The sequence below is a fragment of the Calonectris borealis genome, chromosome 1 (assembly GCF_964195595.1).
Source record: "Calonectris borealis chromosome 1, bCalBor7.hap1.2, whole genome shotgun sequence".
In the NCBI taxonomy this organism is placed as follows: Eukaryota; Metazoa; Chordata; class Aves; order Procellariiformes; family Procellariidae; genus Calonectris; species Calonectris borealis.
Genome location: NC_134312.1, coordinates 139191191 through 139214843, shown reverse-complemented (window position 1 = coordinate 139214843; position 23653 = coordinate 139191191). Strand labels below are relative to the sequence as shown.

At 42.5% G+C, this 23653-nt stretch overlaps 1 long non-coding RNA gene across 1 annotated transcript; it reads right to left on the bottom strand.

Annotated features, from left to right (window-relative positions):
• Nucleotides 1-3775: 3775 nt before the first annotated feature.
• Nucleotides 3776-21555, bottom strand: LOC142073558 (uncharacterized). Its single transcript, XR_012670422.1, has 9 exons — nt 21264-21555; nt 19548-19765; nt 18139-18192; nt 16531-16626; nt 15570-15666; nt 9091-9128; nt 8832-8933; nt 7048-7140; nt 3776-3842 (listed from the first exon to the last, which is right to left on the bottom strand). It is a non-coding gene; the product is annotated as an uncharacterized LOC142073558 (long non-coding RNA).
• Between the last annotated feature and the right edge of the window lie 2098 nt (nt 21556-23653).

The window sequence follows — 23653 nt, the reverse complement described above, 5'->3', positions numbered from 1 at the left end:
ATGAAACTCTCTCTATTTCCTTGAAATGTAAAAGACAAACAGATTTTATAGGCTGGTAAAAAAACAGTGGACATAATAAGCCTGGCATTCTGAAGTAAACAGTTGATGGATTCATTTGAGGTGTGAAATATGCTCTAACACAAAGAAAGCCAAAATACATCCAAACAGTTAATGTGGTTAGATATTTCTGTTCATTAAGTGAATATTTTAGTTTGGACCAGTAATGGATTTGAAATAGAATGTTATTGTAGGCTTCCTTTATGTATACTTTTAGGGTTTTTATGATTTAAAGAGTAATGCTTTGATTCTTGCGATTGTGTGATCCTTTGCATTAACTGCTTGGTATGATCATTAACATAAGATCAACAAGCAGATAAGGACCAATGCTGTTTAATTAATACAGAGGTACTTCTGAGCTAGTTTTGTTGGCTGTTTGTTGTCTTTGTTTAATCAGAACATGCAGACTTTCTTCCATAAATTAAAGTCAAATTTGAAATTGTGGCTGGACCTAAATTTCTTATAATTTCTTGAGGTGCAAAACCATGATGGCAGAATGGAGCATCCAGTAGAAAGAGGATACCAGGAGTTAATCATCTTAATTACATCTTATTCTGAAGTTCCATTTCTCAGACTCCACTTCCCAGTGTTTAGATTTTATTACACCTTTATGGAAAGGTCAAAAAGCTCAGCCCACCAAATAGCTGTTCGGTGTTTAAATGTCTATCCATAGTGATCTTCTCTTCTAAACTTGTAAGTTTAATTCCTTGCATATAATGAGACTTGCCTTTTTTTAATTCATTTTTATTTTTTAATTCATTTTACTGTATTTTTATCTTTTCCTCAAATTTCCAATTTCCTCCTGAAATGCAACTATCCCACTGGGACATAATATTTTACACTCAATGTTACGTGTATGGGTGCAGCCACTTCTCTGCTTGGTGTCCATGGAGTTCCTCTGAGCATTCACCTCGAGGCGATTACTAAATACTTCCCTGTGTGACTGCTTGCCAAGACGGTCTCCCATCCTCAAACCAGAACTTGCAATTTTGCTCCATGTGTATTATTTTCTATTTACTTTTATTAAAATACATCGTGCTCATTATGACAATCTAATTAAGCCATTCAGCTTGCACAGCATAGGTAACTTTTTTTCCTTATTTACTACCCTGCCAACTTCTCTGTCATCTGCACACATTATTAGCACAGATGCAATGTCAGTGTCTAGAATGATCTTTTGTCAGTTGGAGCCACTCTCTAGTGAGCCCACTAAAAAGGCCAGGCTTTTTTTATATGTTCCTAATAACAACTCCATTTTGTATCTATAAGTGACCCAGGTTTCAATCCTTTCCATTTTAATTCCATGTAGTACAAGCTTTTTAATTAAATCATGATGTGGTTCTAAGTTAGTATTGCAATCTCAGATAAAACCCTGTCTTCTGGGAAATAAGCTTTCCTATAAATGCTGTGTAGGCGGGGACTGATGGGGATTGATATCACCTCATTCAGCTTCCTCCTTCACTCCGTGCTAGGGAGGTCTGGGAGGAGTGTCCTGGCTCAACAACGGGTCAAGAGTTTCCCATATTCATCCCTTCGTGTCCCAGTATGTGCCCTGTCTGTAGGGACCAACCTGAGAATTAACGAGTTCAGAGGGCTGTCAATACCTCCTTCCTCAACCGTTCTGCTCTGGCAGTGTTCAAAAACACATAGCTATTTCCATTCATTTACTAGGATTTACTTTTATGCTCTAAGTTAGATACTTGTTTAAGATGTGGCTAGAAGTCTCATGTGCACACACGTTGTATTATATTATTTGAGTTGTGAAGACTGATAAACGGTGCAGCCGCAGAGCCAGGCCTAAGCATGCTAGGTGTTAATTGCATAAAAATAAAAGAAGTAGTCCTTGTCCAAAGGGACTTATATAGCCCCAAAGTTGTTTTGTTCTCTCAGCTCCTCATAATATTTCTCATTAGTAGTCTTGCACTTAAACACATCAAGGTCATTACATGTGAAACTATCAAACAAAATGCAAGACATCAACTTTATTTAAGATGAACACAAAGGGTCTGGTCTTCTACAGTGTAAAACATGCTCTGGCCAATTCTGAAAGCCTCCGAGGTGCATTGTTTCCCGTGTCAACTCAGGACTCGCAGCATCTCTGAAGAAGTACACACCCCTACCAGGTGGGGTTCAATAAATAGCTAGCAGTATATTAAGAAAATCACCCCGAGAGTGTGAAAGTCTTGGCACAACATGAGCAAAAAAGAGCCAAATACTCACCTAAGGTAAATGGCTCTATTACCATCAGATAGAGTTATGCCAATTTATACCATTTCCTGAATTTATGCATTTTTCCATTGGGCTTTAAAAGCAGCCCATGGTTTATGCATACTTATATTCACGCTTTTCAAAAGACTGCATTTAACTTCATCAAGTGTCTTTTCCTGTTTCCATTTCACATCTGAGTAAACTGCAGCCAAAGCAGTAAATGCCTACAGCCCCTGAAAGGATGTCTGCAAATCAAAATTGTCCTAGAAAATTCTGCCAACTAATAGTCTCCTAGCCTTCTCGTAATTATTGGTTTTACCTGTGACACATCCTACTTATCTTCCCTGTATTTTTTTGTCAGCTCACTTTTGGAGACAGCTATTATGTTCTGCACTTCATGTTATGTTTTTTAAAAGTCATTCATATCCTGGCTACAAACGTGACTGCTGTCTCTTCATGCACCTTAAGCCATCCTGATTTGAAAGCTGGTCATGCTCAACCTTCTGCTTATGTTTCATTTTCTCTGGCCTCTTTCTCTTCCCTTCCTCTACTCTTAAGCAAGTACTTCCAAAAGGCGAGCTCCACAATGCACGCTGGAAATCCTGAATTTTTTTCATTAAAATAATAAATCTTCATTGTGGTCATCCCTGGACTCTTTTTGATACACTTAACCTACAATGATTTTAGGCCAAACCAAAGGAACTTCAGTAAATATTTTAAAAGCCTTTATAATGGTGTGCTGGTTTTGGCTGGGGTAGAGTTAATTTTCTTCATAGTAGCTAGTATGGAGCTGTGTTTTGGGTTTGTGCTGGAAACAGTGTTGATAATGCAGGGATGTTTTAGTCACTGCTGAGCAGTGCTTACACAGAGAGTGGTTGGTGCTGAAGCACAGCTCCTCCTGGCACCCCGACTGCCGGTGCTGGGCTGGATGTTCAAAGGGAGCGTCCCCTCTACACATCATGCAACCGATGCTACGTGGAGTAAGTGGGTCGCACTGATCACACAAGTCACCCAGGAGTCTTGGAAGTGATCATGGACTGGCCAAAACTTCAGTGTGTCACCAGAGGAGGAGGTGACGCGTGCTGAAGAGGCCCCTCTGTATAACAAACTACCAGAAAACGAGAAGCAATATGCCCCGTTCACTGATGGGTCCTGTCGCCTTGTGGGAAAACATCGGAGGTGGAAAGCTGCTGTATGGAGTCCTATACGCCAAGTTGCAGAAACTGCTTGAAGGAGAAGGTGAATTGAGCCAGTTTGCAGAGGTGAAAGCCATCCAGTTGGCTTTAGACATCGCTGAATGAGAAAAGTGGCCAGTACTTTATCTCTATACTGACTCATGGATGGTGGCAAATGCCCTGTGGGGGTGGCTGCATCAGTGGAAGCAGAACAACTGGCAGCGCAGAGGTAAACCCATCTGGGCTGCCGCATTGTGGCAAGATATCGCTGCCCGGGTAGAGAACCTGGTTGTAAAAGTACGTCACGTAGATGCTCACGTACCCAAGAGTCAGGCCACTGAAGAACATCAAAACAATGAGCAAGTGGACCAGGCTGCTAAGATTGAAGTGGCTCAGGTGGATCTGGACTGGCAACATAAGGGTGAGTTATTTATAGCTCGGTGGGCCCATGACACCTCAGGACATTTAGGAAGGATGCAACATATAGATGGGCTCATGATCAAGCGGTGGACTTGACTATTGATACCATTGCCAGGTTATCCATGAATGTCAAACATGAGCCATGATCAAACAAGCCAAGCAGCTAAAGCCTTTTTGGTACAGAGGACGATGGCTGAAATATCAATATGGGGAAGCCCAGCAAATTTATTATATCACACTCCCATGAACCTGCCATGGCAAGCACCATGTGCTTACAATGGTGAAAGCGACTCCTGGATGGTCGGAAACATACCCTGTGCCCCATGCCACCGCCCGGAACACTCTCTTGGGCCTTGAAAAGCAAGTCCTATGGCGACATGGCACCCCAGAAAGAATTGAGTCAGACAATGGGACTCATTTCCGAAACACCCTCATAGACACCTGGGCCAAAGAGCACGGCATTGAGTGGGTCTATCACATCCCCTACCATGCACCAGCCTCTGGGAAAATCGAACGATACAATGGACTGCTAAAGACTACGCTGAGAGCAATGGGTGGTGGGACATTCAAGCATTGGGATGCACATTTAGCAAAGGCCACCTGGCTAGTCAACACTCAGCGATCTGCCAGTCAACCTGGCCCTGCCCAATCAAAAGCCCTGCACACTGTGGAAGGAGATAAGATCCCCGTAGTACATATAAGGAACTTGTTGGGAAAAAAAGTCTGGGGTATTCCTTCCTCAGGAAAGGGTAAACCTATTTGTGGGATTGCTTTTGCTCAAGGACCTGGGTGCACTTGGTGGGTAATGCAGAAGGATGGGGGACTCCAATGTGTACCTCAAGGTGATTTAATCCCGGGTGAAAATAATCCATGATTTGAGTTACATGTTATGGGAATTACTGTAGCAGGAACCCCTTGTTGCTAGCCAGGCTAGGAGCAAGGGGAGGAGTTCATTGCAATGTTAAACCCTATAACCTGGCCCAAAAGGACCAGGGGTGGAGATTGTAATGGATATACCTTTAAATTGTTGTAACCCATGATTTGAGTTGCATGTTATAGGAATTACTATAGCAGGAACCACCTGAACCAATGAAGGAGAAGTCTTACAAGAAGCAGCACAAGTGCAGCAGCGGCCTGACCTGAGCGGGCTTCGGTGCCCAATAACTCCACACAATGCACCACCTCTCCTGACCTGAGTGACCACCATAACAGGTGGAGCCCGAAGTCGTGGACTACATGAACTCAATGGACATTTTGTGGACATTTGTGGACATTTATGGACATTTTACAGACATTTCACAGGGGTGGTCCATAGACTAAGGGAATGATATCTGCATATTATATCAAGGGATGGGAAGGGGAGTAGTGGTTAATGAGGTTGTGTTGGATAGTGTGAGACCTGAGCATGACTTAAATGGTATAGAATAAGGGGTGGAAAATGTGCTGGTTTTGGCTGGGATAGAGTTAATTTTCTTCATAGTAGCTAGTATGGGGCTACGTTTTGGATTTGTGCTGAAAACAGTGTTGATAACACAGGGATGTTTTCATTATTGCTGAGCAGGGCTTGCACAGAGCCAAGGCTCTTCCTGCTTCTCACCCCACCCCACCAGTGAGTGGGCTGGGGGTGCACAAGGAGTTGGGAGGGGACACAGCTGGGACAGTCGACCCCAACTGACCAAAGGGATATTCCATACCATACGACATTATGTTCAGCAATAAAACTAGGGGGAAGGTTGGTGGGGGGCCGCTGCTCGGGGACTGGCTGGGCATCGGTCGGCTGGTGGTGAGCAATTGTTTCCATTTGCATCACTTGTCTTTCTTGGGGTTTATTTCTCTCTCTTTGTTATTTTTCCTTTTCATTACTACCACCACCACCACCACTACTACTACTACTATTATTATTATTATATTTTATTTCAATTATTAAACTGTTCTTATCTCAACCCACGAGTTTTCTGACTTTTACCCTCCCAGTTCTCTTCCCCCCGCCCTGCTGGGGGGGAGTGAGTGAGCAGCTGTGTGGTGCTTAGTGGCTGGCTGGGGTTAAACCACGAGAAATGGTCATGTTAGAGGCTTCCAACCTTTCTCCTCAAACTTCGCCTGCATTTGTTAGCCTGAAGTTAAATTTCCATTCTGATTTAAACGGGCAATCTACACAAAGCGCCTGCCAAGAAAACATATAAATGTATCTACCCTGAACACTGCAGAGTCAGACAAAGTGTCGAAGGCAGTTTGACTGCTGGAAGTAGTAGCAGATGGCGTCCCTGCCTCTGCAGCAGTTGCCCTCTCTAGCCCTGTGAGAGGTTCTGCAGGGCACCCCGTCGTGGCATACAGACGCGCGCCTGTTAGCTGTTTTCAGGTATATTACTATGATTTCCAAGAGTTTTCAGGCAGTTTTGGGAAACGGAGAAATAGAGTTTAAATGGCCACTCATAATATTTTTTCTGAATCATGTTAAGTGAACGGAGTTATGCTGTCATTAAAATAGTTAGAAGATCTGCCAACTTTATAGAAACAATCTAGCTGAAGTACCTGAGCGCTGCCTTCTTCTTGGCTCAGTACGGCTACAAATACTTAATATTCATGGTGTGAGAAAGATCTTAATAAAAATTTTTAGCCTGAAGTCTTGAATGTCAAGAGCTTTTCCTGAGGTCCTTATCTCCTTAAATGCAGTCAAACCTCGTAGAGTAATTGGGAAAAATTGTAGTGGAACCGATAGGGTTATCTTAAAGCAATACCAGAGCAGGGAAATTAGAGATTTATGCTAGCTGTTACCTCTGACTTGGAGCCCAAATTAGGTAACCTAAGCTACTAGAACATCTATCAATGGTAACTGTCAAGTGATCTTTTAAAGTACACACCCGTCTTGCTAAATAAAGGAATCTTTCATGTTGTGGCTAATACGGCTCGGCAATGTAGCTAAGAAAGAGATACTGAGACCTTTAAAATTGTGCTGCTCTCTTGCTCTTTTAGGGTATTTTTACACTGACCGCTCATGCGGTAGAGATGGCACGGGTGTGGACCTCAAAGTCAGCAGAGTCTGCTCCTAGGGCTAATGAGGCTGGTAGAGAATCCAGGCTTTGGGCTGACATTCTAGAAATGTAGCACAATAACATGTATAATGTAATGTAAGGGCTTCGATGGGTAGGGGAAATAATGATCCGTGATTAATCTGACCTTCATTTACCTTGTTGAATCAAGCTCCTCATTCAGCGTGGACTATAATCAGTCCTGCCGTCTGTGGTTCTTTGTTAAACCAGCGCGGTTTGTATTTAGTCAGCTGTGAAAAGGGACCGAGAGAATAGTTTCTTCAGTGCAAGGTGTTGATGTCAGTCTCCCACACACATCCACTTAGAAACAGAACCACATTTCCTTTTAGAGGCTCTTCAACTTAAAGGTGAACAATCTGAATCACCGTTCCACCCAGAGTAGGTGTGATTTCTTTTTACTTGACTTACATGACAGCAACCAAACTCAGATATCACTAATATCTCCTTTCTCTTCTTTTTTTATTGAAGTTTAAAAGTTTTATGGAGGCTTTGCTTTAAGATTGAAGCAAGAAGCTGACCTATGAAGGCATTTTGTTAGTTTACCTTCAACTGATACAGCTAGCAAAACCCGAATATAGATGCACTTGTTCAAGCAAAATGCATGCCTTTTATCAACACATCTTGGTTTGGAGAACTAGTTTAAATATACTGGAAACAGAACCCTTTCAGTGGCACAAGGAACACCTCCAGCAACAGGGTTTGCCCTTTTAGTTTCATAGGCGTGTCCCTTCAGGTACAGGCTAAGTTCTAGGAGCCATTAAGGTTTAATGATAAAATTAATAAACCCTAAATGTTGAATAAATCCTGTATGTGAATAAATCCCAGTGTTCAAGCTTTCTTGGAGGATGTCAATGTAAGCAGTAATTAAATGCTCTAAAAAATGAATTTTATTATGTTTCCATAAACAGCTAAAAAGGGAAAAGCAGTGATATAGATAGACAAAGGCAAAAGTTTAAAAGGTCAAGGTTTCAACTACTGTAAGTACCATAGCACCACGAACTGCAGGGGATTCGTAGCAACGCACACTTGTTGAAAAGCTGGCCTTATTTTAAAATTACAGAATCCATTCAATGGGTACATCATCAGTCAAGATGCAGTGGTGTACAGGATGAGTCAACAGACATATCTTTTTTTTTCTCCCTCTGTTTCTGATCTGCCTTAGATCCCACCACTCCCAACAAGAGGGTTATTTTGTTGTTGTTATTAACGAAAAGAGATTTTTTTTTCTTTTTTCTTCCCCACCCGCCACCCCTCCCCCCCCCCCAGTAAAACCCTCAAGGAAACAAATCTTTCTCAGCTTTATCCTAAAATACTTGGGTAAAGTCACTTCTTCTTGTAAAGTTCAGTGCTGGCCTCGCTGAGGTACAGTGTAGTAAAAACTGTATTTGACACTACTGGGATTTTAGAGCAGGATAGTAATGCGTACTGATTCCCCTGCTTTAAAACAGACATCTTTTTGGTAGTAAAGACATACCACAGTCTGTGTCCCAGCTGAGAGCAAATCCCACGGCAAATGGGACCATTTGTTATGGCTTGTGGAAATGTATAGCACTCCCTAATGTGGGAAAAAAGTAATAAAAAGATGGATGAATGCCCATCCAATTCTCTATTTGTTCAAACATCTAGATAAGAATGTTTTAAAAGATAAACTATTAATTGGCATGTTTCTCAGTAATTTATGAAGAAGGTTAAACGCATGATAAAATGTGTAAGAAGAAGGGATTTTCTTCTTGTTTTTTCACCTTTCAGCTACCAGGAAGGCTAATTCTCTCCTAACTTTGCTCGAGGAGTCATCGGAGACCTCACATGTTAGCTTTGAACTTTTTCTGCCCCGAAGAAAGACAGAGAGATAAATTTTCTCCTGAGTGTTTTTCAGTACTTAAGTTAGAAGTCAAAACCAAACAGTGTGAATAAAACTCACTTTCCCTCTCATTACTCAGGATTTATTTGCATAGATTTTTCTGCTGTCATAATTTTCTTCTCTTCTTCTTTGTCCAGAAGTCTGGAGACTCCAAGGAGTCGCCTAGGAAAGGGTGATAAGAGATTAATTCCTACCACAACACAAATGTATAGATCCAGAGATATATACGTCATCTGATCTTTATAATTAAAGAGAGGGAAAAAGAATGTACACCCAACCTTCCCCTCCTCCTTTCATAATCCATTATTAGTAACAGTACCTTTTTCTATAGGGTTCCCACATGTGTCCTTCATTATTCTGAAAGAAAGCATAAGATTAGCTTGATTTATCATTGACATTGTTCCCTGAGCGTCAGAAAATGCTGTCTTTTAATCCACCCCACAGAAGAAAAATGCTGAATGAATTTCTAAAAGGTGGGTGAAATAGTTGCCATAGCCTCGAGGCAGCAACAATGTAAATGCTAACAAGTTATTCTGGTTTTACATGTCTATTCACCTTTATATAGATTCTACCACCTCTGCGTCTCATACTGCATGTGTTAATGCTCAGGAAGTTCTTTTGGGCCTTATAAACAGTCCCATAATACACTTGAATGTAAACTGAAATAGTTTCCTCTAATTCTCTGTTGCCTATTTAATAAGCATATTCTTGCTCTGCACATTTACCTAGCGCCCGGTTTTGCCACCCATACACAGTCTCCCATTTTATAACCTTTTTTTTTTTTTTTAATTCCACACAATAGCTTGGATTGTGACAATTGCTTATTCAGTTTCAGAGAAAGTAAAAAACGCAATGTCCTTCTGCAAGACCAGTCCACATCTTGACTCCATATGTTTGAGCATGTAGGAAAACTGGATCTGATGCCCCCACCATGAGCAAATTAAGGCAGGAAAGGGTGACGATACAAGGAACGATCCCATCTATAACCGTACCCTTAAGAGGGGCTGAATGGATGCAAAACTCAGGGAAAAGATGCTATGTTTTATTATGACCCGCTGTATAGCACATTTCCCTCTTGCCCAAGTCAGGAATTTCAAGTCAGAATATTCTTACTTAGGGCTGACAAATAAATTTACAATCCAGGCCATTTGCTTCACAACCTGTTGGAGTAAGCAGCCTCCCAGAAGTAAGAAAAACTTTCTGTGAGCTGAATTACATTTTCACCAAAGCCTACGCAGATCCAGACTGGCTCTTGCCGAAGTCAAAGCAATACCGTCCGCTGGTGTCAGCAGTCAAACGTTTCACCCAGAAGTGAGAAGCCCGGTACCGGCTGCTCGCCACAGCTGAACCCCTGCGTGCCCAAGACCAGGATGCCCCGAGGGCTTCCCCCTGAGCCGCCTGGCACCCGTCAGGATCCTGGTGTCTGGGGCACCTATGGTGACGCCACTGACTCTTATAGCTGCCCCTCGCTACAAGAAGGACATGGAGGTGCTGGAGCGTGTCCAGAGGAGGGCAACGAAGCTGGTGAAGGGCCTGGAGCACAAGTCTTATGAGGAGCGGCTGAAGGAACTGGGGTTGTTTAGCCTGGAGAAGAGGAGGCTGAGGGGAGACCTTACCATGCTCTACAACTACCTGAAAGGAGGTTGTAGCGAGGTGGGTGTTGGTCTCTTCTCCCAAGTAACTAGCGATAGGACGAGAGGAAATGGCCTCAAGTTGCGCCAAGGGAGGTTTATATTGGACATTAGGAGAAATTTCTTTACTGAAAGAGTGGTCAGGCCTTGGACCAGGCTGCCCAGGGAAGTGGTGGAGTCCCCGTCCCTGGAGGTATTTAAAAGACGTGCAGATGAGGCACTTAGGGACATGGTGTAGTGGGCATGGTGTGTTGGGTTGACGGTTGGACACGATGATCTTAGAGGTCTTTTCCAACCTGTATGATTCTATGATTCTATGATTCTATAAGCTAGGTAAACTCTAAGTGATATCAGGAACAATATGACATGGTACTTTATTTTTAATGGGGACATGTGGTACAATTTAGGGAATAAATACGCAAATGTCAAGGCACCTTAGGAAGAGCACAGGAGCAGAAAACAGTATATTAGCAGTAGCAGAGAGACATGAGAAGGAAAATGCAAGCCAAAGGATGGATAGGAAGCGATAAGTAGGCAGCATAGCTCATACCATGCCTGATAATTTTTCTTTAACAGATAGCATCTAAAACTCAGTGAAAAAAGTGCCAGAAGAAAAAAAAAAATTTCCGCTCTCGTTTCTGCAGAGGCTGATTAAGTAACGAGCAGGCTACGAATTCAGCTGGTGTAAAGGGTCGCACAGAACAGCAACTGCAGAGCGAAATCAGGGTCTTACTGCCAGTCACGGTAGCTGTCTCCAAACTAGCGGGGGATCTGAGTGGCTGCAGTTTGCACACAGGCAAGCACAGGCTGGAAAAGGGATGCTTAAAAAGTTTAACCAAATAATCTATTCGTCCAGGCAGCTGCGACCATGCTGGACCCAAATACCTCTGCGGGAACCCCCTGTTAATGATCCCGCACTAGGTTTTAGCGTGGAAGGGGGCAGATTGCAATTAGAAACATTGAACCTGTTCTTGATCTCTCTTAGGCAAAGCACATTAGCAGTTACAGGGCTGTAAAGGCTGGAGAGGGAGGAGCCAGCAGTGGGAGAGGGGGGTGGCTGGTCCCAACCCAGGTTTCACAGGCACAGGAATGAGAAATAACGAGGGAAAGAACAGGTTTCACGTTAACAGAGCGGCTGGAATTCAAGCCTGAAAAATTTCAGCGCTTTTTTTTCCCTCTATTTATATAAAATTTGTAATGTAAATATAACTGTATTTTTGTATGCCGTGCCTCTCAGCTCTATTTATAATTTGACCATCATTTTCAAACCTGGCTGATTAATATTAGGCCGTTAAAATCATGCTCAGATTTCTATACAAACATTCTCCTTTTTTATTGTTGTTGGAAGTGTTGAACTCCTGCCTTCCCCTATGGCATGTGTAGGATGGTTTTGCCTTTCAGCAGACTCTTAGGGCGAAGTAAAACAAACACTTTGCCATCGCGTAAGAGTCTCAGAAATCGGGCTCCTGAGGATATCCTGTTGTTACAGGGGTGTTGCTCTCGCCCCGGTCCCCGTGCTCCAGCAGAGTCAGCTTGTGAACTTGGAATCACGGACTCACCCAAATTTGGGCGGAAAGGGGGTTGTCTGAACCAGCCCCTGCCCAGTACGGGGCCAAATTCAAAGTTGGGACATGGTTTTTTCCCTCCTCTCCCACCAGGTATTTGCAGGGAGTCACGGGATCTCCCCTTCTCCAAGCCAAACCAACGCCGTGCCCCTGTCCCCTCCTCGAGGGAGGTGGGTTCCAGCCCCCTGGGTGCCCCTGCCAGACCCGCTCCTGTCTGCCGTTGACTTTCTCGTGCCCTCGGGTTTCTGCTGCAGGGGCTTACTCCAGCCCTGGGGCAGGGCTTTGCTTTTGCCTCCGTTGAACTTCACGTTGCTCCCGTTGGCCCATTTCTCCAACCTGCCCAGGAGCCCCTGCACCCCAGCCCTGCCCACCAGTGTATCAACCATCACCCCCGTCCTCCCACTTCATCCCACACCAGCTCAATTTCTTTGCCTGTTCCACATGCAGGTAGATAGGAAGTGCCACTAAGATCCAAATTATCTTTGCTGAGGGGTACAAGATCTCGTCCGCATGAGTGAGCTGAGTCTATAACAAGTTCTATACCTTGTTTCCAAACAGTCGTCCACGCCGTCTGCATCCACAGTAACGGCCTACAGATTCACACCACATGTACCCTGCTTTGAACTTAATGATTTGCCATCGGAGTGTCCTGACCAAGATCATATTGTTGTAACTACAATCAAAAGGCCTATTGCTTTATGCGTTTGCCACGTTCTCTGCCAGATAATACCCTCACCTTATTTCACAGGGGATCAGGAGGATGAATGCATTATTAATATGGAAAGCATTCAGATTTGGGGGGATGAGAAGCACCAGCACTTACGAATTATCTTATGAATACAATATAAATTATTCAGCAACTCTATGTCCTTCTCACAAAGGAAATGATAGGGTTTGGCCCTACTAAGCTTACAGATTCCTAACTAGAGAGGCAAAAAAAATTAAATCCTAAAACATAAATGTAAACAAAAATGTAAATACAAATTAAAATACTTTTAAATACCTCATTGACAAAGTTTGCCGACGTGTCACATTTTACTTTAATAGTGACTTTGTCCACCATTTTAGGGAAAAAAAGTGCTCATTTCTTATGATATATGCTCATGCAACTCTAGTTTTACTTTGATAAGTTCATTTATTAATCTATTTTCTTTGTTTATTGCTTTTTTTTGGTGGAATGAAATCTCATACATTCCCTAATGTCCCAACTTGCATTAATTAAAAAAAAACAAACAACCCTTTAAGATTAAAAGTGTATTGTTATGCATATGGTAATTTTGCCTATGGTAATTTTATCATGGATTTTAATAAAGCCAGAACTCCACCCTAAAACTTTCAGAAACTGGGGGAATGTCTACACGGAGAATTTGGAACCCACTGGACTTTATATTGTTTTCCTTTTCAAGCTCACGCTCTTTCGCAGCTGTAGAGGCTTGTGGTTTAAAACAGAAAGGCAGCTAGCGTAAGGTAAGCAAGGTCTTTTTGAACTTGGAATTGAAGATTTTTTTTTCTTTCCGAATCCTACAGAAAGTATAGAAAAAAAAATTCCCAAAAAATTTCTTTCTAATTTACTTGGTTAACTGCAATCTCTCCCACTCATTGGTGTACTTTGGCAAGGAAATTGTTCTGCCAAATACAAGTAAAACGTACTGAAAGTACTTAACTGATCTGTTGATCCGTCATGTAAATACATTCTTTGAAGGGGTATACTAATTTTAGAGATAATTACAAGCATTTTACGTGACTCCTTTTTTGTTGACAGCATTTCTCAAGTATTAGCAACCCATTTTAGGAATAATACAATTGTGACAATGAGATGCTTACATTCACTGCAAAAAACCTGCAAAATTCAGTTTAGGGGAGAGAAAACCAAATGAGGTATCACCTACAAGATGCCCTTTTCTCTCTTGGTCATTCTTTCATACTCTGGGACCATCTCTAGGCAGTACAGCAAGCCTGCAACCTGTCCACCACTTCATAATAAATATCTAAAATCTGCTTTGCAGAAAGAATTTAGGGACGAGCCCCTTGGCTGCTGTAACTGGAAAGAACTCTATTGGCTTTAATGGAGCTCTGCTGCATTGCACTTCTTCTGGACATCCTCCCTGCACGTTGAAACGTTTCTGACGCAGAGGAAAAGGGAGGGGGTATTTTCCAGTAGCTGGAGAAGAGGGTCTGGGATATCATTTGGGTACCTGTTCTCTTTGCTGCCCCTGAGCAGTCACTTCAGATTGATCCACATTAGAAAAAACATTGCTTTAATTACAGGCATAGGAATGTGATATTTCAGTATACTTTTCAAACCACCATAAATTCTTGTTCCTTACCCAAATACAGTTTATTTTGCTCTCCCGTTGAAGGGAAGGCATACTGCTGCAACGACCTCCACACGTGGAAGTTTCACTTTAAACCTGTAACCATTCCAGTATAGGCAAGCCCGTTGTTTATCTTTGCTTCAGCGTACCTTTGAGGGATGAGTAGGATAGACTTTCATCTGAGAGGGATGTTGTATTGTTGCATGAACTCAGGTCTGCAGTTGCTCTTCACGAATACCTGCACAGGACCGCCGGAGAGGGGCATGGGTGCGGCGTGGTGGCACAGCTTTCCGCGCCGGTGACCCAAGCCTCCAGGAAACTCGTCCTGTCTTACTCACCCCAGCACATCTACCAAGCTGGAGGGTTTGTTCCACTATTTGATCCTCCATGAGAAGATCCTTTGGTAACACATCTTTCTCTGAGGCAAAAGTATATGTACATCTCTACACACACATGCACACCGTCCCCCCATGGTCTTCTCCGGGTTCGGCCACAAAATGGTGTGATCAGCAATGCTAAACTACAGATTGGTGTGTGTAGCTACATTTCAAGGTTGGGTTTTTTTTTAAGTAAAATAAGCTGATGACTGTGGGGGTTTTTAAAGTACAGTAAGCTGATGACAATGATGTGAAGGTTTTTTTCTTTCATTTTAGAAATAAAAAGGGGAAATTGCTTCTCTACAATTCTGTCACTACAGCATCTTCTGAGAAAAAAGAAACCTCAAGACAAAATGTATTTGCTACCCTCAAAATGAAGGAAAAGCATAAAGAAATGATTGTTGCTCTGTTCCTGGGTTTGGGTAGATCGGGGACTGAACACAGATTAATCCCATGCTTCAAGCTCTGACTACTACTGAGAAGTAAAGAGTACGTGGTGATAATTGGGTGGATGTTAATAAGGGTCTTAGTATATCACTAAATAATAGAAATCTTGCAATGCAACTGGAACAACAAAGCCTTTCGCTTTGAACCTTTAGGATGTAGTAAAGGACCGTTGGCACATTGGTCCCATTGATTTCAGCTGGACTCTGTGAGGGTAAGGGCTAATGTGTTAGGTCCAAGGTATGAAATGAAGCATGTTTGTATATTCTGCCTGTGTGTTTATTGGTGTGCGCAAATACCTATATATAAATATTCATTTACGGTTGTGAGCCCTCAAATAATACTGAGAAATAAGTAATTTTATGACTTTGTTTTGGTTGACAAATCTGATGATTGCTTTGCTGTTTCACAGCAAGTCGTAGAGTTAGTAAAAGACGGTAACAAGCAAAGTTAACACATACCCTACCAGAAAGCTTCGGGCCATCTGTGCCTTTGCAAGCAATCGGGAAGCTTCCACGGAAGCTCACTCTCATGGAAGGCAAGCTGGTTAGCTTCTCCTGGCACTGGGTGAAGGAAAGAGATAAAAAGTAATTATATTCTATTTAGTAACCACACTCCAGTTGCAAACGCTCACATGGCTCTAGCTTGCAGATAAATCTTTCTAGTTGGGCTACTCATTACTCTTACAACAGTAAATATAAACATTGATGAGTGCAAATGTAGACTGTTACGGAAATTGTGTGATATCTGAAAATCTTGCAGCTGCTCTTACTCCCAATTAAGTCCAAGTTCAATTGGAGGGACTGGGATTTGCAAAACTGAGAGTCCATATGACTTAAAAAAACCCAACCCAGTCTTTTCTCTATCTGGAAAGTTACAGAGCAATCAGCTTGAACGATAACATGGTCTCACCCTAATCTTGAAGCTGATTCTGTGAACACTTAGTGCTGAAATTAGACAGCATTTTAGTTGATCTCTTTTTAACCTGATAGCATCCCTGTGCTGCAAAAATCCTTTGTATATTGCATATTGGTTTAAGTATTTTTGCCTCAGGATAATTTCAGTATCAGGCCCCTTCAAGTTCTAATAGGGAAGCAAGTGAATAAACATACAATATGCCACGATAAGTATGTAAAGACGCTGCCTCTATTCTCATCACAGAGGGCTCGAACTAAATTTGTTAACATATAGAAATGGAAAACACTGCAATTAGTGTTACCCTAGAACTTGTATAAAAATGTTCATTTTCTATCTAACCTTTGTTTCAAAAGCATTTAATTTTTTATAATATACACAAAGGTTATTTTCAATTCAAAGCTTTTCTTTCAAAAAAAAAAAAAAGAAGAAAGATAGTAAGTTTAATCACTATATACCCAAGGGTACTTTCAGTTCCACTTTTGGTATATTTATGAAAATTCTGGGCTTACCTCACATATCTCAGTTATGTTTTCTCCAGTCTTTCATGATTGACAGAGTTGGAGATGTAACTTAGATAATTTAGTTAGCATTAGATGGTTAGCATTCTTAAAAAAAAAAAAAAAAGAAAAAATTTGAGGCTGATGAGCTAATTCTATTCTAAGGGTAAGTAAAGAAATAATTTTATAATGAGGAATTTTATGTAAATGATTCAAAATATTTCAAGTTGACTCATAGATTTGTATCCTTCATTACAAAATTTTGATTTAATTTAAATGAAATTTTTAAAGTCTTGAAAATAAAAGAACAAAAAACTTGGTACAGAAAATAAAAAACAATATGTAATCTGTTACGTCCTCTTAATATTTCCCCTCTTTATAAAGAAAAAAAGCAAAAAAGCCAGCAGCCTACACAGAGCCAATTACACAGAGGAATCATAAGCAACTGCAGCTTGTGAAAATATTGCCAGTCGCAAATTTACCATGACACAGTGCAGAGGAAGCTATAGTTTGAAGCCCAAGCTGTCAAGTCTGATTTTGGAAGTCTCAAAAGGCATAGTTAAACTTAGCCACGTTAGGAAGATATTCAAGAGGCACCCAGAAACTACCTCATTCCTATTATCTTTCCTAACTTGCGTTTCTAATACCAACATTAAAGGAAATGCTGAAATTAGTGAGAAAAAATCAGCACCGTAGGATTCAATGCAAAGGAGGAACCGTAGCATCTGCGTGGTGTGGGGCTGCAGCAAGTATGGGCTGCCCGGGGGGGAATGCAGTGAGAGTCACAATGCTGTGACTCGGAGGGAGGGAGGGAGGAGGGAAGGAAGGAAGGAAGAAGGGAAGGAAGGAGGGAAGGAAGAAGGGAAGGAAGGAGGGAAGGAAGAAGGGAAGGAAGGAGGGAAGGAAAGAGGGAAGGAAGGAGGGAAGGAAGGAAGGAGGGAAGGAAGAAGGGAAGGAAGGAGGGAAGGAAGAAGGGAAGGAAGGAGGGAAGGAAGGAAGGAAGGAGGGAAGGAAGGAAAAAGGGAAGGAAGGAAGGAAGAAGGGAAGGAAGGAGGGAAAGAAAAAGGGAAGGAAGGAGGGAAGGAAGGAAGGAAGGAAGGAAGGAAGGAGGGAGGGAAGGAAGGAAGGAAGGAGGGAAGGAAGGAAGGAGGGAAGGAAGGAAAGAAGGAAGGGGGAAGGAGGGAAGGAAGGAAGGAGGGAAGGAAGGAAGGAAGGAGGGAAGGAAGGAAAAAGGGAAGGAAGGAAGGAAGAAGGGAAGGAAGGAGGGAAAGAAAAAGGGAAGGAAGGAGGGAAGGAAGGAAGGAAGGAAGGAAGGAGGGAGGGAAGGAAGGAAGGAAGGAGGGAAGGAAGGAAGGAGGGAAGGAAGGAAAGAAGGAAGGGGGAAGGAGGGAAGGAAGGAAGGAGGGAAGGAAGGAAGAAGGGAAGGAAGGAAGGAAGAAGGGAAGGAAGGAGGGAAGGAAAGAGGGAAGGAAGGAGGGAAGGAAGGAAAGAAGGAAGGAAGGAACTTCTCACTTAGCAACACTGACCGATAAAGTAGGAATACTTGATTTGAGAGTAAGGACAGTAAAGAATTAAGGAATCGTTTTGGCTGTAATGGAGATTTGTACTGATTTATTGAACCTGTTTCTCCATCGCTGCTCAGTCTTTCAAATGACTTTCTGTGTTATTTAGGAACTGCAATAGTACAAAAAAAGATTACTTATTAGAGGAGCATTCATCCCTATTGTATCCACTGTTTTTCCAGTAGTTATAAGGTATTCAAAGTGAAGGGCCTTATTATACTCCCATTGAAGCAGTGGCAAAACCACTGTTGATTTCAAGGGGAACAAGACAGACACTAAAAATAGATTTGGTACCCGAATGTCTTAACTTAAATACCCAGTTTTTAAATGCATCTGGCCAAAGCATGGAAATAGGAAGTATATTTTGAATTTTTAAATATTCATTTTTACTGCATCGTGAATACCATAATACTGTCTTTTAAACATTTACTTGTACTGTATTTTAAATTTAATCATAGAAAATGAGCTGAGTTTCTTCTCCCTCTCATGCATTTTTATTCGTGTCCATGTAGAGCATTGGACCCTGTGAATGGAGGCTGTAAACAGTATGAAGTCAACTACAGCCACATGGAAATCAAGACTGAAAACCAGGTCTGACTCATTACCCTTGTAATAGTTTGGTTTACTGCTAGAGCAAAGGGTTTGGATATTACACTTTTCTTTCTTTCTTCTCTTTCTTGGATAAGGTCCTAGAGAAAACTTTTGGAATATGAAAAAAAATCCCAAAACTTCAGGGAAAATGTTTGTTTTATACAAAGTTATTCCTGTTAAAAATAGAAAGACGGTCGCTTTGCACACACCTGTAGAAATAATGCGTGTGCAAATTGGGAAGGCAAAGTAAAACTTCTCTGTTGTCAGGACATCAACAACAGTTTTAATGGAAATTTGTATTAAATGGGCCGATAGGTAAATAGTTAGCCAACCAGACTTTTGGTTTCTCAAAATACCTCTTCTCAGCAGTCTGTATTTGAAGATTTTAAGGCTAGAAAGTACATTGTGATAGTTTACTCTGAGCATATAACATCATAACATGGGCCATAGGACTTTTTGGTGCCTTTTGAAACTCAGTAGCAGCGCTTGATTTAAGATTCCAGTTAAAGAATATCCACACCAGTTATTTCACGGGTTAATTTTCTCTGTCCTTAAAAACCTGCTAATTTGTCTGTAACTTCGAGCTGTAGATCTCCCTACGCTTGTGTGATAGATTGAAGAATCCTCTGCTAGCTCTTTTCCCACACGTTGGTTCTTCTAGAGGGTTGAGTTATTTCATTGATAGGTTAAAGAGATCGCTATCTTTAAAAATAAGCCACTTTCCAATCCTTTTGTTATCAGTACTCTTTTCTGTAGTCCCTCCAATCTATCATCATCCTTCTTGAAGTGCAGGTAATTGAATGGGACTACGTTAGTAGCAGCCACACCACCAGTGCCAAGCAGAGAGGTAGTATAACCTCAGTTCTCCTTCCTTACATGTCCCTTTCTGTGTATCCAGTCATCACAGCAGCTCTTTTGGCCGTGGCACCACACGAGGCGCTCCCAGTCAGGTGGTTAGTTTTCTGCCAGCATTAGCATCACACATATGAGTTTCTTTAGAAACCTTCACCCTTCTGTTCATTGTTCCCGAAAGCGGCAGCTCACATCCAGAAATGATACAGCATACCTTGTGCGCTTCAGTAGCCACAGAGATTCTGTAAAGAAAAGCTATTTTAGAATTCTTGAACCAAAAATTTTGTGTTTGGCAAGGGAAGCAATCCATATGTCTTGCATTTTCCAACAGTGAATCATGCTTTAAATCCTGAGTAAGCCCACTGAAATAAGAGGAACCTTTTAAAGTGTAAAATATTATACAACGCAATGTCAATAGAAACAGGGAACTACCGCAGACTGCATCTACACCAGTCTTAGTCTGAATCAGGGGTGCACTTCTGAAGTGAATCTCCTGACTCTCCCCCCGTGCTGTGCTTTGGTACGCAGAGCAGAGCAGTTTCTGAGCATGAGAACTGCCTTCCCCTTGGGTGGAACTCACCCAGCCGGTGCACCTCCAGAGCGTGTCCGAGGTGCTCCAGCCGACCACTGCCAGGCAGTCTGCGGGACCAGCCTGGGGCTAGACACCCCCAGCCCCGGGAGGCATCCGGAGGCTGACGTTGGTGCAATGCAGATGTTTGGTCCCTACCACCACTGATTCATCCTACCCACCCGCACCGAGCTACCTGATTACCCAGACATAGCCAGGTCTTGTTCCCTGAAACTCTTGTTTGCTTGCTCTGCATGTGCACTCCTCGTGCGAGGGACCGGGCTCTCCTTGAGCTTTCCTGACAAAGTCCCCACTGGGCTCTTTCTAAAATCTGTATTGACAAGAACTCCTCAGGAAGATTAGGTCTTCTCCAGGGGTTCCCACCTCGCTTTAGCTGCTTTGAGAAGTATGCTAGCAGGGCTGCTGCTGCTGCTGGCCTCAGAGGGTAAGATTGTCCTCACAGGACAAGGGGAGACATCTGACAGCACCGTCACAATGCTCAGGACTCCTTTACCTCCAGAATACCTGAGCAACTAAGGGAGATGATGCATGGCTAACATCTCTCACATCCACAGCACAACCTCTGCGTAAGTCTGGCTTCTCTGCAGGAGATCTGATCCTGCTAATTCTCTAGGTGTTTCCCTCTCTGCAGCCAGCTTCTTAGGTAGAACCACTTTCTCTTCTAAAACCTTTCATGGGAGGAAAAAAGGCTTGAAATCATAAGCTGTCCCAGGCATTAATTCAGCACAGCTGGGGATATGCAACACTACATGGATGAGGGAAGACAAGGGAAGAGATGATCACCTCCCTCTTCTTTCTATCCCAGACTGGCAGGAGGCCAAACTGTCTCTAAGAGTAAATTAGAGCAACATAAAAAATCTCTGTTCCATCTGAGGATCCTAAGGGACCCATATAGCTAGCTCAGCCCTTCGTGTCAGCCCACTAAATAGATCAGAGGAGTGTAGATTACATACATCCAAGTTTCTGATTTATTTTACCTTAAGTAATAACAATTACACATGTTCCACATACTAAACAATATCTTCCATATATTAAATAGGAGTGTTCCCCTAACTTACTTAGATTTTTGCAACTGCACGTTGGAAAAATCACCGAATATGTTCTTATCATCTTATATAAAGAAGCAAAAATACACTCGGCGTAACGCTTACCTAAGACGCAATGTCCCCGAGCAGGGGAAGATGTGCTTTGCTTATATAATGGCACAGGGAAGAAACTGTGAATAGCGCGTCCGGGTTTGCAACCTCTGCAACGGCGTAACAGCAGCAAAATTCTTATCAGAAATTATTAGATTCCTATTAGATTAGATCGAATTCCTGTTAGAGCCCAAGGAATCTAGATCTTCACATCTCAAAAAGGTGGATGAAAAAACATCGCAAGAAAGTGCAGGTGTTGCAAGCCACATGAAGCAAACTATGGAGAGAAAAAGGGTAGAGAGGATAGAAAAAGGATCAGACCATGCTTGTTTTGCAAAATCAAAACATTTTTGATAGTTTTGCTTTCCAAAAAATTTGAAACAAGGTCTCCCACTTTGCTTTTTGATTTTTGATAATAAACTCAAGAGATCTGCTTGCATAAGCGTTCATGAGTTAAGCAAAAGCTTTCAGTCTAGTTCGAAGATATCAATGAAGTAATATGTGAAGAAAAAAAATACCAGTGATGGTCTCAATTCCTGAAAATATCTTACTCAATCAGAATTTCCTTTTAAAATTGAAACTCTTGGTATTAACAAGTGGCTAAATGAGAAACTGTTTTCTGATGCTGCGGAGCAGTTGCTCACATGAGTGACCCTATGAGAACATTTACCTGAAAAACATCAAATGCTGTAAAGATGCTCACAAAATAGAAATGAAAGCTTGCTCCCACAGATGTGCTAAATAACAACAACAATAATAATAATGATGATGATAAAAATGTGCTAAAAGTCTTTACTTTCCCACCACGAATTGTTTGTCCCACTCACTCATAATAGGAAAGCTGAGCATTTCTGTTTAACATATTTCTGAGTGTTGCAGAACTAGTGCCTAACATGTCACATTCCAGTTTATAGAATATCTATGTATTGCAACATAAGGATTGCAAACCATACCTGTATGCAAATAGTCTCGAGGCACCTATTCAAGTTAAAACACCAGTTTGGTTTTCACTATCGTGTCAAAAGTTTTTATATTAATTCTCTTAAAAACTTAATGAGATCAGCAGATCCACATTTCTTACATTTCGTAACAGGAATAAATAATTCATCCGTATTTCAGACTTTTTTTGTGAGGAGAATTATTTAACTACAGCTACGTAAAAGTAGAACCAATTATTTATTTTTGAATGATTCACTTTTATTCAAGAGAACTTCCTTTCATCTGTATAGTCAGAGAACAGAAAAACATGGTGTGGGGGGAAAACATAGTTAGAAACAGTTACCAACACAATACATGATGATGAAGCACTAGTAAAATAACAATGGCTTTCATCTTTTAAAATGCAAAATATTTTGTCTTATGATCCCATTATCTCCACAGTAGGCCAACCCTGCTAGCCCTTGACTTTGATTGTTTCAGGTTTGGGTTTCCATTTTAATGAGGGTAAGAAACCACAGCTCTGGCTTCCTTCGCTTGGAGCTGCAGGGCCATAGCACTGCCGCCAATCACCGTCGCTGCGTCACCAGTTATGAAACCGAAAAAACAAGGCTCTTAAAAACCTGGTGATTTCTTTTATATGTGGTCGCTTTGGGGTCTCCTGTTACACAAAGGCCAAAATTATTGTAATGGCCAGAGCAGCGATTCTCTCTTCTGTCCTTTACTCTACCATCCATTTATAGTTGGGGTTTTTTTAAATTTTAATTGAAAAAAACCCAAGTCTTTCTCATGGGTTCTGTGCTGCTCCCCTTAGCCGAGCACAGCTTGAAAAAACTGCCTTCCTTGACAGACTTCATTTTAAGTTCTCGGCAAGCATTACATCAATATTTAACCTCGTCTCCCTAGGGGCTAGCTGCAGCCCGCCTGGCTCCCCGGCGCAGCTAGGACTGTGCCTGCCGTCGCTGCTGCCCAGACCCGGCTACATACGGGCGATTCGGACCGGCCGTAGGAACCGGCTCAGAAAGCGAGGAGAGGTCGGCGGCTGAAGCCCTTCAGACTTGCCCTCTTCTGCCTCTCCCACTTCCTGCAGGTCTTGCGCTGCTCCGCTAACGGGCAGTGGTCGTGCTCGGGTAAAAGAGGGTAAAAGTCACTTCGTTGTATCCGTATGAGGTTGCAATGGAATTTCCCGGCCATGGCAATGCCTTCTGCTCCCCACCGCCCCATCTCCCCCTGCCTAGCCCTGTCCCCCTGCCCGCTCAGCGGAAGAGCGTGCGTGGCCGGGCTCTGGCCGGCCCGGGGCAAGCTGGGACCCGCTGGCTTTCTGAGCCAGGGGCTGGAACCCTGCGGTAGGCGTATGGCCAGAGCATCCCGGCGGAGTAGGCTGAGCACGTGCTGCTCCTCAGCAGTGACAAACGGCCGGGAAGGGCTGCGCCGGGGATGACCTCACGGGAGCCCGCTGCCGAGGACAT